The sequence below is a fragment of the Tachysurus fulvidraco genome, chromosome 17 (assembly GCF_022655615.1).
Source record: "Tachysurus fulvidraco isolate hzauxx_2018 chromosome 17, HZAU_PFXX_2.0, whole genome shotgun sequence".
In the NCBI taxonomy this organism is placed as follows: domain Eukaryota; kingdom Metazoa; phylum Chordata; class Actinopteri; order Siluriformes; family Bagridae; genus Tachysurus; species Tachysurus fulvidraco.
The window spans coordinates 9,502,674-9,516,283 of record NC_062534.1 but is presented as its reverse complement, the minus strand read 5'-3'; the positions used below and the strand labels follow the sequence as shown (position 1 = coordinate 9,516,283).

At 39.3% G+C, this 13,610-nt stretch overlaps 1 long non-coding RNA gene and 1 pseudogene across 1 annotated transcript; one reads left to right on the top strand and one right to left on the bottom strand.

The window, feature by feature from the left end:
• Positions 1-262: 262 nt before the first annotated feature.
• LOC125139270 lies at positions 263-1,016 on the bottom strand (annotated as a pseudogene).
• Positions 1,017-3,122: 2,106 nt separating this feature from the next.
• Positions 3,123-11,010, top strand: LOC113635666. The gene is made up of 3 exons (XR_007138230.1): positions 3,123-3,447; positions 3,555-3,720; positions 6,849-11,010. It is a non-coding gene; the product is annotated as an uncharacterized LOC113635666 (long non-coding RNA).
• Positions 11,011-13,610: the final 2,600 nt, after the last annotated feature.

The following is a 13,610-nucleotide window of genomic DNA, read 5'->3' as shown; positions in this document are numbered from 1 at the left end:
TAGTTTTGTTTGATTTGTGAAAGACACACTGGTCAAGTGACATCTTTTCACCAATGACATTGAACTCCCTGTGTCCAACAAAGCTGTCAACTCCTTCCCATTAACAGTCACTGGGATGAGTTGGGGGTTCCCCATACAATTCACCGTACTGTCCTCCTTCCTTGGGACATAACAAAACCCCGTCAATTTTGCTTTTCTTGCTGGGCACACGGTTGCTTTGTGTCCTGGCTGTTGACAATAGTAACACGTGAGTTTCTGTTCTCTGGTGTCTTTATCCCCCTTTCTGTCTTGAATGTTGCGCGAGATTCCTCTGGTCACCTTTCGTTGGTTGAAGATGACGACCCTCCTGGTGAGCGTTCCGATACTGCTGAGCGAGTTTTGCAGCAGCTAGCCCAGTTCTAGGCTCTCGTTCCTTTACCCATATCCTGACTTTGTACGGCAGGACTCTGAGAAACTGCTCCAGGATCCATCTCATCAATCTCCTCCTTGGTGTATAGTTCTGGTCGCACCCAACGGCGGTACAAATGCCTTAGCCGATTATATGTCTCAGAGGGTGTCTCCCCAACTGGGGTCGTAGTTGCACGAAACCGCTGACGATAAGTTTCTGGAGAAACATTAAACTTCTCCAACAGCGCCTTCTTGAGTTCGCTGTAGACTGCTGCTTGGTCTTCATCCATCGCCAGGTAGGCCTCCAGCACTTGCCCGGTCAACAGTGGAACCAGCTGGTAACTCCATTCTTCCTCTGGCCACCTCCAGGTTCTGGCGAGCCACTCAAACCGATGCAGATAGTTCACTATGTCTTCCTCCGACTGGAAGCTTCTCAATTTTGGATTGTTCTGAGCATTGGCTGACTGGTGGGCGTCGGTGTGCTCTGGACCCTCAGTGCAGTAGTATACCCCCGGGGTGCTGGTGTAGGCAGCGCCATTCGTGGGCTCTCCAGGCACAGAGATGACGAAGCTGGGTGGATGGCTTGCTGCATGATCTCCTGCAGAGTCTGCAGCGCTTGGAGATAGCATTTCTCTTGCTGCTTCTGTGCATGCATGAACTGCCGGAACACCTCTACCATCCCTCCTTCAAAGGTTGTAGTGGGTGGCCCTGCTCCAGTCCTGGATGTGGTAGAGCGGCCTTACGGGTTCGCCTTCTACCCAAATGATGGCAATACTCGCTGTGATGTTCAGTGTAAAGTGGTGTTTATTTACAGGATGCTCAAGTGCAAAGTCCAAAATATTTACAACTCCCAGAAAAGAAACAGTGGAAAAATAAAGAAAACCAAAGAAAATCGGAGGGAAATAAAGAAAACTATATACAAACATAGAGCACCTACAATTGTGCATTTACTAAATAGCTTCTCCAACTCCAATAACTCCACCATCCACACCTACAACTCCCACCCCGAACTGAAGTGGGAGACTGGTTTTTAAAGGGTAAACCCCTCCCCTCAGACTCAGCCATTTCTCCCAGAGGGGTTGGAACTTGTAACCAGCCATAGAATGGAGTTATAATATATTGTATTACAATATATAGTATTACAATATATAGCATTACAATAACAATAGTAATAACAATAATAATAATAACAACAAAATAATAACAATAATAATAATAATAATAATAATAATAATAATAATAATAATAATAATAATCACACAGAAAAAACGTCCCCTCAACATAAACTCGCCGACTTCCGGTTTTACTGTACATGTGCGGCGCAGCGTAGGCGCTTTAAAGCCAGCCGCTAATCAGCGCTCCGGTTGGCTGCTGTCCAAGCCCACCCGGAAGACCGACGCATACAAACAGGCGAGTTTATAAAACTTAACCCCACAAAAGGAAACTTGTACATAGATATTTAAGAAAAAAAATAAAGAAGTACAAAGTCCTTGTGTGTGTGTGTGTGCGCTTATTGTCCGGAATGAGAGAATGAAGTGAGTGTGCGGCGTGCTAACTGGCGTGTGTGTGTGCGCGCACCCAAAGCGCTGTAGCTAGAAACAGGAGAAGTGAAAGTGTCTGGGGTATGTAACGTCATGCTGACGATAGGAACAGTTCACTCTTCACAGCTTCACATTTAGTCTAGTTTTTTCTAGACCAAGTGAAAATGTGTGCTGAAAGCTACACCATGGTGTAGGCTAAGTTACGTTAACAGATAAGCTAGCACTAGTTGATATTTAAGATAGCTAGCTAGATCAATGTGTGATAACTTGGTTCAGCTGAAAAGCACAGGCAAACACTTGAAATCCTAAAAATGATTACCTACATCTTTTGTTAAAAGAATTTGAATACATTAAGAGGCTATGTAGTAGTGATGGCGATTCGTGAACGAATCGTTCTTTTGAACCAGTTCTTTTTAGTGAACTGGATGAACCGGTTCACCAAATCGGACTGATTCGTTCTAAACAGTTCGCGTCTTGAGTCAGCGCTGATCCACAAGTTACCAAAGTTACTCACTTTCAGTCATGCCTGATAGTCGGTCCGATTGTAAATAAACTAATATCCCGGAGTTATATGAAACTCCTGTACACGGAACTGACATGTGCTGAGAGAACTGTGAGCGCGAGCTGTTGATACTACGCATGCGTGAATTACTGAACCGATACAGCGAATCATCAGTTCACTGAACTGAGAACTGCTTGTTTCGGACGCGTCCAAGAACTGATGAACTAGTACAGCGAATCATCAGTACACTGAACTGAGAACTGTTTCTGACGGACGCGTCCGAGAACCGATGAACTGTTGATACTGCGCATGCTTGAATAACTGAACTGGTACAGCGACTCACCAGTACACTGAACTGAGAACTGTTTCTTTCGGACGCGTCCGAGAACCGATGAACTAGTACAGCGAATCATCAGTACACTGAACTGAGAACTGTTTGGGACGCGTCCGACATACTGTTGATGCTGCGCATGCGTGAACCTTCAGAGCAAATTATAAATATTGGGATATGCATAGTAACTAGTCATAGGCTATTAAACATTTTTATAAAAAAAAATCAATATATGTCACTCAATATATGTCAGTTAATTTTACTATTGACTATTGTGCAGGTTAGTCTGTATTTTTATATGCTGATGAAGATTAGTTTATTAACTTTATATCTTTAAGACACGTAAAACATCCATGTTAGCACATAAATGCCTGTACTGCGTGTTTTAGTTGCAAAACTTAAATGTAAGAAACATATTCAACTAAAGTTATGATTACAAAGAACTTTTCGAATGTGTTAAATTGATTGTATTAATATCTGCCGGCAGTGGGATAATGGAATTTGCATCATTACGTCATTGTGAGTGACGTCATTACGTAAAAGAACTGGTGAATTGGATTTTTGAACTGGTTCATTAAATTGAACTGTCCGAAAGAACCAGTTCGCGGAAAAGAACCGAACTTCCCATCACTACTATGTAGTACATTGCAGAGTGCATAGGAATGAGCCTCGTTGTCTTTTCAAATGTGTTGCCGGTTTATTTTTTTCAATCTTTTTTTATTGCACTGTTTATAGAATTTGTCATGTGAGTGCAGAGCTTATTGATATAACCTGTTAAATAATTTGTTCTTAGGACAGTCCTGCTATTCCTCAACAAGGTACACGAGTCTGGATCAGAACCTAATCAACACAAACATCTCCTCATTCATTTCTGCATTGTGCCTCATGTTCGGGAGCTACTACTATTTTAATATCCATTATCCATCTGAGCTGGCTTCAACTCTGGAGTTTCTTCGAAGGTGAGTAAACATGGCTTTCTCATTACTACTTTCCCTGGTCTAGTCTGCCTCGCACACACACACAGACACGCATGCACACAGACAAATACACGCGTGCACAAACAGACAGATACACTCACACACAGACAGGGACACACTCGTATAGACAGACAGACAGGCACGCACACACAGACACGTACACAGACAGACAGACACACACGCAGACAGACACACACACACACAGATTAGATTAGATTCAACTTTGTCATTACACATGCACAAGTACAAGGCAACGAAATGCAGTTTAGGTCTAACCAGAGTGCAATAACAGCAAGTGCAGGATATACAGTTTTTACAAGATATAAATGAGTTAAATAAAGTGGTAATATAGAAGTAATTTACAGATGTGTGTGTACTATGAACATAATATACAGATGGCTATAATTCTAACTGAAATTTAAAGAAGGATGTAACAAAATATATGGCTATTACTATAAACAGTAATTTACAGATGTGTATGTACTATGAATATATTATACAGATTAATATATATGTACTATGAACATAATATAGTGATGAATATATATGTACTATGAACATAATATACAGATGAATATATATGTACTATGAATATAATATGCAGATGGCTATTAGTATAAACTGAAAATTACAGAATGGTACTGTATGTGCTATGGCTATTAATATAATATATTGCTGTTACTATAAACAGAAATCAGGTGGATATATACAATGGTAAGGCAATGGTGAGCAGCAATGCAAAAAAAAGAGCAAGTGTGCAAGTGAGCATAGTTTGTGTAATAGTCCATTAGTGCAATAGCGTCCATTTTGTAAACAGTCCATTAGCACAATAACGAAGTGTGAGGGGGGAGATGTAACAATGTATGAAGGACATTGACAGTATGATCAGCAAGGGGCAGAGACAGCTCTAGGCGGGATGAGAGGAGTCCTTAAGAATGCTGCGAGCTCGATGCAGACAGCATTTCTTCTGGATGTCCTCCATGGCTGGAAGTGGAGTCCCTGTGATGCACTGGGCGGTTTTCACCACCTGCTGCAATGCCCTGCGCTCTGCAACAGAGCAGCTCCCATACCAGACTGTAACAAAGCTGGTCAGGATGCTTTCTATTGTACAGCGGTAGAAGTTGACCAGGATATCCGAGGAAAGCTGATTTTTCTTTAGTGTCCTCGTGAGCCTTCTTGACCAGGGTGGAGGTGTTGGTAGTCCACGACAGGTCCGCCGAGATGTGGATCCCCAGGAACTTGTAACTGGAAATGCGCTCAACAGCCATCCCATTGATGTGTATGTTGTCATGTGTGCCTCCTGTCTCTTTTATGAAGTCCACAATAAGCTCCTTTGTTTTGGAGGTGTTAAGGAGCAAGTTATTGTCATTGCACCATGTGGCTAGGTGCTGGATCTCCTCCCTGTAGGCAGTCACATCATCGTTGTTATGATGAGACCAATCACTGTTGTGTCATCTGCAAACTTGATGGAGTTAGATCTTGTCTAGATTCACAGGCCTGCAGTCGGAGGTGAAGATGGAGTAGAGGAAGGGGCTCAGCACAAAGCCTTGTGGTACACCAGTGTTGAGTGTGATGGTGTTGGAGCAGATGGAGCCTGATAGAACCAGCTGGGGTCTGTAGGTCAGAAAGTCCATAATCCAGTTGCAAGTTGTGGCTATTAACTTGGATGGAATGATGGTGTTAAATGCTGAGCTGAAGTCAACAAACAGCATACGTGTTCTTATTGTCCAAGTGCGTGAGCACAGAGTGCAGCACCATGGAAACTGCATCTTCTGTGCTCCTATTGCTGCGGTAGGCAAACTGGTGAGAGTCCAATTTTGGTGGCAGAGAGTCCTTCAGGTGAGCTAGGACCAGCCTCTCAAAGCACTTCATGACAATGGCACTCCAGGAAAGGTTTCAACACACAGACTGGAGTACATTTGCATCTCAGGCCACCAGTGACACTTACACGGACATTGACTGTTACACCTCCTCTGTACTGGATTACATCAATACCACCATAGACAGTGTTACTACTCAGAAACAGTTCATCACATACCCAAATCAGAAGCCATGGATGAACAAGGAGGTGTGCCTCCGGTTGAAGGCACGCAATACTGCCTTCAGATCAGGTGACGCACAGGCCTACAGCACATCCAGAGCTAACCTGAAGAGGGGCATCAAAGAGGAGCACCAAGCACTGCTACAAGCTGAAGATAGAGGAGCATTTTTCCAACTCTGACCCTCTGACCCATCCAGGCCATCAGTGATTACAAATCCCCCCACTCCACCCCCGCTGCCACTGATGTCCTCTTCTTGAATGAGCTTAATGACTTTTATGCTCATTTTGAGAGAGACAACAGAGAAACTGCCACCAAGCTCAAACCCTCGGCTGACCACCCTCCAATAATACTCTCCTCCACAGATGTCTGCAATGCACTGAGCCGGATCAGCATACACAAAGCTGCTGGACCAGACAACATCACTGCTGAGCAGCTCGCTGGGGTCTTTTCTGACATCTTCAACCTGTCTCTTGCCCAAGCAGCTGTTCCCACTTGCTTTAAATGCACCTCCATTGTGCCAGTGTCAAAACACTCCAGCCCAACGTACCCGAATGACTACCGCCCTGTAGCACTGACACCGTGAAATCTGCTTCTGCGGGCCATACCTTTATGGTTCTTACTGATGGCTTCACTCGATAGATGAGGGGTGCATATTTGGGGGTGAGGAACAAAGAAAGGTGATCTGACTGTCCCAGGTGGGGTAGGGGGTCGCAACGTAAGCCCTAGCCATGTTTGTGTATACATGGTCTAAGGTTTTGTTCCCTCTCGTGTGACAGGAAACATGCTGGTGAAATTTGGGAAGCACTGCCTTTAAGTTTGAGTGATTAAAATCACCCGCAATAATAAAAGCGGCTTCCGGATGAACAGTTTGTGTGTGGAGTGTGTGTCGTTCCGCTAGCTCAATAGCGTTGTCCGGATTGCCGCTGTGCAGGCATGTTTCCTTGAAAATCATCACAGACAGACACATACATTCATGCATTGACACACACATACAGGCACACAGACACTCACATACTGTAGTTTTTTTTACTGATCAACTAAAATGCTTAATATGCTTTTATTCTACAGTTTTTTTCTGAATAAACCCAGAAAAGGGAACTAAAGTACAGAATAAAAACTCTAAGCAGCCTCTCAACTTGAACCCTTGAGTCCTCACCCTGATACAGGAAGTCTCCGATCACGAGTGGCGTTAAGCCTGAATATGGACTCTTTCTGTTGACTCTAACTGTTTGAGAAGAGGTACTGTTTTCACTTTGTTAAATCCACAATGTATTATGGTTAAGGCACTATGTAATTTTAAACTCTTAAAGGTGCATTGTAACTCTTTCTGTTAGAGGGTCCAAATGTACCTTGTACTTATTCAAATATAACTGTTTTTTATGCAAAGAAATACCAACCTGCATTCTTACTGTAAGGGGGCTCATCTCTGCACAGATATGACCTCTAACTTGGCCTATTGGTATCACCTGATTGTCTCTATGGAGATCGATAAGTCTTATGCCATACTGTGGAACATTCCAGACAGGGAGAGTGTGGGTGGTTGTTGCTGTGAATTGGGTTGTTGTGCGCTTGGCACTTAAAGTTTGTCTCAAAAAATGTCCAGATTTAAAGAGGCTGATCTTCTGGAGTATTTCAACTTGGATTCAGTCAGAGTTAAAAAAAAAAAAAAAAAGGGGGGATTCACACTCCACACACAAACTGTTCATCCGGAAGCTAGCTTCTTTGTATCTTGTATAAAAACGGGCCAATTGTTTTATGCCATACTGTGAGTTGTTGTGCGCCTGGCACTTAAACTTTGTTAAAAAAAAAAAAAAACTTTTCAAACTTAGTTTGAAAAAAAATGCATCCAGTTGTTTACAACTATTTTGATGGCTGTTAAAAAAAATTTTTTTGCAAAAGTGATATTTTCCTCTCTTGTCTTATTTCAAGATGTATTTTTAAAATTTACCACAATATAACTTCATTATTTAAACATAAAAATACAGCATATTATGGATATTTTATGTATAATATACAGGACATCTCCATTTAAAATTCAAAGTTTTACTGTTACCAGTTTAAATTAGATTTTGTTTGATATTTCCCTGTTAATTTGATAATTTATTGATGCACAATAAGCAATTATTACATGTATATTTATATACAACACAGTTATGTGAATTTAACAAAAATTGTAGAATTGTAGACTTAATTTTTTAATGTGATGTGATCATTTCATTCACTGTAAATCAATTTACATATTTTGTCCATAAAGGTCATCTACGCTGCTGCTTTACTTTTTTTTTTTTTAACAGAAATTCTCTGGTAACCACAGCTGCCACCCTTTTCCTGTAAAAACGAGTTTGTTTGTTTTTTACAGTGTGCAAGTCATGCTTTTTTTGAAGAAAGAACATGATGATTTAAGATGATTAAGAGATACTACTGGAGGATTTGCATGCTTGTCAGATAAACAGATTTTTCCCCCAAAACTTTTCCAGTGTGTTTTTATATATGATTATCCTTAGAAAGTATACAGACACACTACCTTTACTGCTTACTTATGAACTATTAAAAAGCTTTGTTGTGTGGTGACTTGCACATGAATAATAGAATAAAATAATTTTGTCATTGTACAGCTGTACAACGAAATTGAGGCTCTCACATAAAAGCACACACATTCACAAACACATAGAATGTAAACAGATATAATCGTAGGTGTAAACAGACAGATGTAAACAGGTAAAATATAACATACAGAATTATACATAACATACAAAATAACTACATACAGAAAGTGCAGAATTCGGCAAGTGCAAATGTAAGCAAAAATGTACAGTCGGAGAATAAAAGTATATTAAAGCACACCTTTATTAATTTATTTTGTCTGAAATTTCAGGTTACTTACGTAAAGAGTAAAATTTGTTGTACTACAATCCAACACTAGAGGGAGACATACACATTTTGGTTTCCCTTCAGACAGGTGGCATATTTTTGGCCAGCATATAGATATAATTCTAAGCCTCACTGTTTCTAAGCTGCTTGTGCAACTCTGCTATTTTAGATGCACTGTCTTCCAAATATATTACCCCAACTTCAGTTCTGTTTTCCTATCTTCATACATATCTACTTTTAAAATGTGGCATATTTACAATGTTTGTGTTTTGAAACACAATAATAAACTTGCTTGGACATCCTGAATGCGTCTTGCATTTTACAACATCTTACATACTGTATAACTGAGATGGATGTTCATGAATATGCCTTTTTGTGTTCATTCTAGGAGGCATAGGGAAATGTAATTTAGGCTAGATTGTGTGTGGCACTTAGTTTAATGCACTATCTGGGTCATTGGATTTAAAATGGCACTGGACCAGTGTTGTGTATTTTTCTTAACAGGCAGGGTAGCTGAAAGCCTTCTTTGCTATTTTTTTCTGAGTAAGTACATTACCCTGATCGAGGTGAGAGGACAGTAAGTCTGTGAAATGCTTGTCTTTAAGCCAGTCTAACAAGCTCATTATCCCATAAAGGGAGCTACAGTTTTTCATTTGCAACTCAGAGATTCTGAACTCCTTACAGAGACATCAGCAATATGGGATTCCTAAAGGAAGCTGTCATTTTTTCCTAGCTAAAATATTAACTGCATGTGCTCCCATATCTGCCTTCAAAAGATTTTTTTTTTTTTTTACCAATAAAGAAGTGATACCTTCAGTAGAGCTTGTATGGTCACAGTTTAGCCAAATTACAGTGAATGTAAGTTTAAAACATAAGCCTTAAACAACTAAAATATTTACTTTAGATTGTCATTAATATACTAATAACGAACTAATCATATTTTACTAGTATGTTATATAGCATTATGATTTGCTGTATAGGTACCTCAGATAACAGATGTCTGATGACAGCTACCTGTCAGATCCCCGGACGGAGGTGGATTGGAGACAGACCTGTACGCAGGATAGCTTCAAATGAAAGGGGTTTAATACATAAAGAAGACAAACATAATCCACACTACACAGGGAACTAACGAGACTAATTACAACATGCAACGCGGCTCACATATATACACAAACGGAACATCAAAACAATGGGGAACAGATGTGATGACCGGGAGGAGTAGGCGAAGGCGGGGCAATCACGTGACACAAACAAACACAAACACAAATGGCCAAAAGTCTGCGCGGATCCCTGACAGATCCACGCTGATCCCTGACACTACCTTTATTGCCCAGTAAATAATAATATATTTACTGAAAACCTGAAAAGTTATCTTTATTATTATTTTAATTAAAATTTTATCTCTGTTATTTCTTGCAGATATAAAAGTAAAATGATCAAATTAATATGGACTGTCTACATCAAAGTGTTTACTGGTGTTATTGACTGATTTTCATTTGTGAGGTGTTGGTGAAGAAATTAAAAAAGAAATCAAGCAGATTGTGAATAGATGAGAGTTTGAATGAAAAATATTCCAGCTGTACAAGTCAAGGGCCCATCAAGCAAGTTGTCGTAGCAACCACATATGAGTTTATGGAAAGAGCCTTTAGCATGGACAAAACATTTTGTTTTGATAGACAGTAAACATTAGTTACGTCATTTAGTTTTATGTAAGTGGACATCATCTGAATTCTGAATAAGCACTAGCTTATTTTTTATTTTGATTAGAACTGCATACATGTAGTAATACCCACCGCTATCTATGTTAAGACCTTATTTCCTTATGCACCCATCCCAGAATAAACAAGAAACAACAGAATAAACAAGAATTTAAGGGGTGAAAATAGATACAAATCTGCATTTATTTCAGAGAGGAGTTAAAGGGTCTGAAAATGGATCTAGAATGCAGTAAGAGTAATGATGTAGTGTTTTTAATATTGTTAATTGCTTACTTGCATTGGTCCTTCTTAAATGGCTTCTTATTTCAGCACCTGGTTTAACTGTGAATGTCATTGAACAGTTTTGAATGTCAGGCAATACAGTTACCTGTATCAGAGTAACAGATGCAGTTAAATTTTTTTATGTGAAAATGCAAAGTCACAATCAGGAATTTCCATACAGCAATTATACCTCAAAATGGAACGAAAAGGCAGGTATTTTAAATGTGTATAGGAAAAGGATATAGGAAAGTATACTTAAAAATCATTTTATAGTTTTTGCTTGTTTTACACTGCTTCACACTGACTGCACTTTTTATCCAAATCACTTTTACTCCTGTTTTATTCTTTTTAACATATTTTAAACTGTTTTTATTAAAATCACATTTATTTTCTTTAATTGTTATTTGTTTTTGTTATGATTTTATCATGTTTCTTATTTTTCATATATATTTCTTTTTCTCTTTTATAAACTGTTTTCTAATTTCTGTGTAAAGCACTTTGAATGACCTCTGTGTATGAAATGTGCTATACAAATAAACTTGCCTTGCCTTGCCTTGCCTTGTTTTATCATCAATACTAAATGTTTTATCATCAATACTAAATGTTATAAAGTAAATATTACTAATAAAGGTCAATGAAAAATAGGTTGTTTTGGCTGCAAGACTTCAAGAAGTGAGGAACTGTCCAGAGAGAGAGAGACTAAACCATAATAATCCTATAGCTGTGGATAATCACATCTGGATACCTTAAAAATGCGCAGCTCACAAAAACAGATAATGGTTTACATACGTCTTAACAATAATAATAACATTTTGCACTGTGGTAACACTACATCCTTCTCCATTACATAGCTTAATCTCATGGCTTGTAGGTTAAATATAGTACTGCCTATCAGTACAATGAAGTCACCTAGATAAAATATAATTTCTGGTTGTAGGGGAGAGGGTTGTTCTGCTGTAAACTTTGTGGTGAATAGGTGGGCTTTGTCTGAAGGGATGGGCAACTCCAACTTTCTGAAAATAAACATGCTACTATGTCTGCTTGAAGTAATACACACAGTTTGGTAGATGAAATGAGAACGCAGATAGCAATATAACCTCAAAGATAAAATATACAATAAAAATATACAGAAATAGACCAAATGCAACTACTCTTCCACTAGCTAGCTATTAAGTACACAACTGGGTAATGATGGAAATTTACACACGCAAAAAAAAAAAGCTTCCCACCAAATTAGAGACCAAATGAATACCTACCTCATACCTACCTACTGAGCAGGAAAGAAAGCTAAAACTCACAAAACTCAATCTAAAATCATTTTTCAACTGATTATGGTACTGTGGTATTATGTCCTCTTAAATATTAAGTATGACTGTCACCATACAGTTTTTATTGGAAAAGCCAAGGCAACCATACATCCACATTGTACAGAATGGTATAACTCTATTCACAAACATGTCTTCAGACATCCAAGACTATATAATAATGGCCAAGAGCTTTTATCCAAATTAGCTTTGGATAAAGGTGCCAGCCAAATAAATTAAGGAAAAATGAACAGTTAGAAATAAAAATAATTCTAAATAAATGATATTGTTTACATCTAGTTTAAACTTAATAATGATTCTATTGAGATGATCACAGTAATTATACTCACCAACATTACAAATAATGGTTTATAATAAGGTTATTTACAACATCAGATCAAGTAATATTTTCTGCTGGGATCTGGACCAGTGAAGCTTAGTAAAATGGCAGACCACTCCAGGAGTTCAAAAGGAGGTGTCTCTTAGATATTCCATAGAGAAAGTTTACTTGTCATCACACTGCCCACTGCCCGTCTTTTCCAGTGAACTCTCTCAGAGGGAGACTTCAGGGCACATTAAATTATATAAACATGATTACTCTCTCTGCTATTTCTAGTATGATTAAATGTGAGAAATAGTGCCATCCTTCAATGATCAGCTATGAAGCATGGAATCAGGAGTGTTATCAAATTCCCTACACTACATTATTTATTATTTAACATATTCCATCTTTATAAAATTTGTGTAGGTTCTATATGTATAATTATCTATGTATTAACCATGGCACAAGACATAACATTAATTCTGGCTCACTAAATGGTTCAGTGGTTTGTTGATTTAAAATTATTATGGTGTTGCATACTGTAGAACCATAAAGATGGTTTACTTTCAGAAAGTTACATGCTTAGGAGAAAATGTTGAACCCTTTCAGAAGATATGTTGATTGTCTTGTTGCCTATGGCAGCGCGGAATCCTTATCATCTTTTGTTGTGTCTTGTGTCGTGTCTTTGTTCCTGTTTTGTATCTTTTATTTAATAAACAAGTTTACTTTAGCTATCCTGGATTTGGGTCTGGTTTTATCCCTGCATCGCTGACAGAAGGATTCTGCCATTTAAAGACCCAGCAGGATAGTATCAGCCTGGACTGGTTCTGTTTTTCTGCCCTGTCTTTCCATGGACTTTTTTTGGATGCTGCCCCACTTCCTGTCTGTGGGGGGTGTTGCAGGCCCATATGTTTTTGCCCCATGGATATTTTTGTTTATTTTTTGCTCCGTGGCAGAGGATTTTTCCCACCCTCCCATTCTGGTTTTCGAGACGTGGGTCTGGCCGCGGTGTGCCGGGGTCATGCTCTGCCCTTCTGCCTGGCTGTGGACAATACACAATACACAATATCAATATGACTAGACCAGGGGTCTTTGATAATATCCTCCTGCTGCATTTGGCGTATATTTGCTTCTATGGCCTGACAGCTGGCTTTGGGAACACTCTACAACTCCTTCAAATCCAGCTGCTGGGACAGTGAGAAATCAGCCCTACACTGAACCAAGGTACGCTCTTTGGGATCTGTGGTACTAGCTAAAGCTGATACAGCAGCAACAGGTTCCAGCCACCTCTTGAGCAAATTGACATGGCAAAGCTGTGTATCTGTGCACTTACCCGGCTGCTGCTGGGATA